The sequence below is a fragment of the Anabrus simplex genome, chromosome 2 (assembly GCF_040414725.1).
Source record: "Anabrus simplex isolate iqAnaSimp1 chromosome 2, ASM4041472v1, whole genome shotgun sequence".
Classification (NCBI taxonomy): domain Eukaryota; kingdom Metazoa; phylum Arthropoda; class Insecta; order Orthoptera; family Tettigoniidae; genus Anabrus; species Anabrus simplex.
This window is the reverse complement of record NC_090266.1, coordinates 354,593,733-354,599,182: the sequence shown is the minus strand read 5'-3', so window position 1 is coordinate 354,599,182 and position 5,450 is coordinate 354,593,733.

Genomic DNA, 5,450 nt, shown 5'->3' with positions numbered 1-5,450 from the left:
CAAGAGCTCCGTGCACTGTGCATCGGTCCCGCTCGGCTCGGCTCGGACCAACGCTTCGTCTCTGGGCTACTCGGCTAAGCTCGGCTCAACTCGGCTCAACTCGGCTCAACTCGGCTCGGATTTGGAACGCTACGGAGCAAGTGAGGAAGAGGGAGACAGGGAGAGCGAGCAGACAGGCGTGGGAAAAGAGAGAGACAGCGCTATTGCTCCAAATCGAGGAGTGGGGGTCTGCACTCTGATCAACCAAGCGAAGTCGTTTTCTGCAACGTGCACAGTGCATGCACCAGGCGCATGCACCCTGAGAGGCCCTGTAATTAGACTGTAGGCTTTCATTACAATCTACCATTAAGACCAGTCGTCGGCATAGGTCTTAATTAATTTTAATTTCGTGTGGCTATTTCTAGCCGGGTGCAGCCCTTGTAAGGCAGACGCTCCGATAAGTGTGGGCGGCATCTGCCATGTGTAGGTAACTGCGTGTTATTTTGGTGGAGGATAGTCTTGTGTGGTGTGTGAGTTGCAGGGATGTTGGGGACAGCAAAATCACCCAGTCCCCGAGCCAAGGGAATTAAACATTCTGGTTAAAATCTCCGACCATGCCGGGAATCGAACCCGGGCCCCGGTGACCAAAAGCCAGCACGCGAACTATTTAGCCATGGAGCCGGACGGCATAGGCCTAAGTGCTTACTATATTTCCACCTAGCTGAAACCGTCCCTGCCACTTTATACATTTCAGTAGATCAGCCTATCTGTGTAAACTATGAACAACAAGGGAGAAAGATTACAGCCTTGTCTAACCCCTGTCAGTACCTTGAACCAAGAACTCATTCTACCATCAATTCCGAATGTAGCTCAATTGTCAACATAAATGTCTATGATTGCTTTTAATAATCTACACTTAACATACTATTAACATACACTGACTGACAGAGCAAATGCAACACCAAGAAGGAGTGGTTCGAAAGGGATGAAAGTTGGGGAAAAAACAGAGACGGCACGGACGAATAATTGATGTTTATTTCAAACCGATATGCAGGTTACACAATGCGCACGGCATCGACTCAGTAGGATGTAGGACCACCGCGAGCGGCGATGCACGCAGAAACACGTCGAGGTACAGAGTCAATAAGAGTGCGGATGGTGTCCTGAGGGATGGTTCTCCATTCTCTGTCAACCATTTGCCACAGTTGGTCGTCCGTACGAGGCTGGGGCAGAGTTTGCAAACGGCGTCCAATGAGATCCCACACGTGTTCGATTGGTGAGAGATCCGGAGAGTACGCTGGCCACGGAAGCATCTGTACACCTCGTAGAGCCTGTTGGGAGATGCGAGCAGTGTGTGGGCGGGCATTATCCTGCTGAAACAGAGCATTGGACAGCCCCTGAAGGTACGGGAGTGCCACCGGCCGCAGCACATGCTGCACGTAGCGGTGGGCATTTAACGTGCCTTGAATACGCACTAGAGGTGACGTGGAATCATACGCAATAGCGCCCCAAACCATGATGCCGCGTTGTCTAGCGGTAGGGCGCTCCACAGTTACTGCCGGATTTGACCTTTCTCCACGCCGACGCCACACTCATCTGCGGTGACTATCACTGACAGAACAGAAGCGTGACTCATCGGAGAACACGACGTTCCGCCATTCCCTCATCCAAGTCGCTCTAGCCCGGCACCATGCCAGGCGTGCACGTCTATGCTGTGGAGTCAATGGTAGTCTTCTGAGCGGACACCGGGAGTGCAGGCCTCCTTCAACCAATCGACGGGAAATTGTTCTGGTCGATATTGGAACAGCCAGGGTGTCTTGCACATGCTGAAGAATGGCGGTTGACGTGGCGTGCGGGCTGCCACCGCTTGGCGGCGGATGCGCCGATCCTCGCGTGCTGACGTCACTCGGGCTGCGCCTGGACCCCTCGCACGTGCTACATGTCCCTGCGCCAACCATCTTCGCCACAGGCGCTGCACCGTGGACACATCCCTATGGGTATCGGCTGCGATTTGACGAAGCGACCAACCTGCCCTTCTCAGCCCGATCACCATACCCCTCGTAAAGTCGTCTGTCTGCTGGAAATGCCTCCGTTGACGGCGGCCTGGCATTCTTAGCTATACACGTGTCCTGTGGCACACGACAACACGTTCTACAATGACTGTCGGCTGAGAAATCATGGTACGAAGTGGGCCATTCGCCAACGCCGTGTCCCATTTATCGTTCGCTACGTGCGCAGCACAGCGGCGCATTTCACATCATGAGCATACCTCAGTGACGTCAGTCTACCCTGCAATTGGCATAAAGTTCTGGCCACTCCTTCTTGGTGTTGCACTTGCTCTGTCAGTCAGTGTATTTCCCCTGGGTACTCCGTCATATTCCTTCTCTAGATCTACGAAGCATAAACATGACTGTCTGTTCCTCTAGTAGAATTTTCCAGTCGCCTGGTGCATATTGAAAATCTGATCCTGATAATCCCTCTGCGGTCTGAAACCGCATTGGTTTTCAACCAACTTTCTTTCAGCCACTGATGACACCCTCACTTCCAAATTGCCAGCGAACACTTTACCTGATTTACTGTTGAATGAAATACCTAGGTATTTGTTGCAATCCGTCCTGTTCCCTTGCTTTTAGAGAGGTGCAATTAGGCCTACTGCTTTCATCGAATCAGGAAGTACCTTACTAACATTCCATTTATTTATTTATTCACTAGCATTTGTACCCGTTCTTCGCAAGTCAATTTGCAGTGGAATACATGTTTTCTTCAGGAATTTTTGCGAAGTAACATGGCTCTAACACAAGTTTAATGCGACATGTTAAAATTATATTTTCCTACGACAGCCCGGGACAGTAACGAAAATATGATGAAGTTGACTCAGTCGAGAGAGAACGAGGATGATTTCCAAATTTATTGTACGATACAATTCCTGGTCCGAAGCTGTGCGAAATTCTCCGTGGTTCTCAGGTTGCATATTGTAGGCCTATCTCTGATCACTTGCGCGGTGCTCTGACGTTGATGATACCTCACTTAATGTAGGCCTATGCTCTACCGAAAAGAGTAAAATGGCTCTTTAGTTTTTCCCGTTACCCACCTTGAAGTGACTTGCACGACATGCCCCGCGGGCCTTGGAATAAAAATCCAATTTTTCGTAACCATCTGCCTTATTATCCGCCGTACGATAAATCTGTATTTATTTATTTGTCATAAGTCTGTACAGAGTTCTCCTCCATTTTCACAGACACTATACATAGGTGTACATAAATGCCTAAATGAGTTTTTTTTAATGAATGATTCCATGACCGAATTAAATTGTCATGCATGCATGAATAAATGAATGAACACTTCTCTCCCAGTCACGGATAGCCACCAACTGAGGAGAGAGCATTCGGTTTGCAGGATAAATGCATGGATGGGATTATGCATAACTACTGCCCGGTCGTGTTATCCACTCCTGGTGAGAAAAGGAGCCACCTTCCCAAGGATAACACGTCCGGCCCTTTCTCTTGAGGCCCAAACAGTCGATTGGAGCCCTGCAAACGAAGCAGACGTGTGTGCGGAGTGCTGAGTGTTGTGGCGTAAGCATAATGGGAATAAGCATAGAACTCTACCGAGCGGTCATCGGCCGATGGAACAATCGAATAAAATATCAGGTATGTGGTTTAAAATGTGATATAAAATACTCTGAAATCGTGCTGGCAGCGTTAGTGATTGCTGCGTTATTAGGAATTGGAGGAGTGGAAAGCAACCCTGGGCCACTGAATTGGGAAGATATAGCTAAGATCAAGGAGGTGATAAAAGAGGGCAGCCAAACAGACACAACGAGGGAGCTCATTATGGCACAGAATAAAGATATTCAGGATATGAAAGATAGCCTTCGGGGTGATATGGCAGGTATGAAAGAATCTCTGGATAAATCATCATCATCATCATCTGTTTACCCTCCAGGGTCGGCTTTTCCCTCGTGCTCAGCGAGGGATCCTACCTCTACCGCCTCAAGGGCAGTGTCCTGGAGCTTCAGACTCTTGGTCGGGGATACAACTGGGGAGAATGATCGGTACCTTTCCCAGGCGGCCTCACCTGCTATGCTGAACAGGGGCCTTGTGGAGGGATGGGAAGAGTGGAAGAGATAGGCGAGGAAGAGGGAAGGAAGCGGCCGTGGCCTTAAGTGAGGTACCATCCCGGCATTCGCCTGGAGGAGAAGTGGGAAACCACGGTAAACCACTTCCAGGATGGCTGAGGTGGGAATCGAACCCATCTGTACTCAGTTGACCTCCCGAGGCTGAGTGGACCCCGTTCCAGCCCTCGTACCACTTTTCAAATTTCGTGGCAGAGCCGGGAATCGAACCCGGGCCTCCGGGGGTGGCAGCTAATCACGCTAACCACTACACCACAGAGGCGGACATCTCTGGATAAATACCGTACGATAAATACGTAGGTCTCCTTGGCTTAAAGGAACGGAAATAACATATTTTTATACGTTCGTAATATACAGTCCTTTGATAGACTTAATATCAAAGAAAATATTTGAGAATAATCTTCCTATAAATAATAAATCTATTTGGTTACCATGGCATCATATGCACCTGATAACACAATCCGGAGTGAGTAGATTCCAAATAAATAGTTTAGTTCAAATAAGTCCACCAGTTTTCCACTTTTAGGAATCTGCAGACAGACAGACAGACAGACAGACACCAAAGGAAAGGTTCTACCTCATGTCTCTTCGGTGTTCAGATACATCAGGTGTGGTTAATTTTCAGGCCGAAAGAAATATTATGCATCCACTGATTTCCTCCCATTAAGGATCCTTCAAATAACTGTAGGTCTGCGAGGGTGTCCGTCATTGGCTGCAGAGTATGAAGCCCATAGAAAATAGTATTTTTGTCTGTCATTTGAAGAGTAAGCGAAATTATGTAGAATACATAACAAAAATTATTTAAAATGAAGGGGCGTTTCACGTAAGTTATAATCAGTAGCGTAAGAGGAAACTGAAAAGAAACTTATTCTTGTCTACCTATAAACCCCCAGTCTATTCAGCAATTTTTGAATGATGGTAAGGTAAGGGTTATACTGCCCGAAGGCAGGCCCAAACCTCCGCAGAGGTGTTCTTGAGCCGGAGTTTACGTGCGGTAGGGTGGCCAGTTCCTTTCCGCTCCTCCATTCCCTTACCCCCCACCAACAGCGCGTGGCAACCCATCCAACTCCTGACCACGCCCAATGTTGCTTAACTTCGGAGATCTCACGGGATCCGGTGTTTCAACACGGCTACGGCCGTTGGTTTTTTAAATGATATGCATATCAAAACGTATTTCTGGACTGTTAGACTCTAAATATGAAGTTTGTCTGAGATATGATCAATAGTGTAAAATAAAATTGTAAAACTCTTCGTTTATTGTTTCAAACCCCCAGTCTATTCTGTGATTTATAAATGATATGCATATCTAAACCTGCTCCTGAATGATGAGATTCTA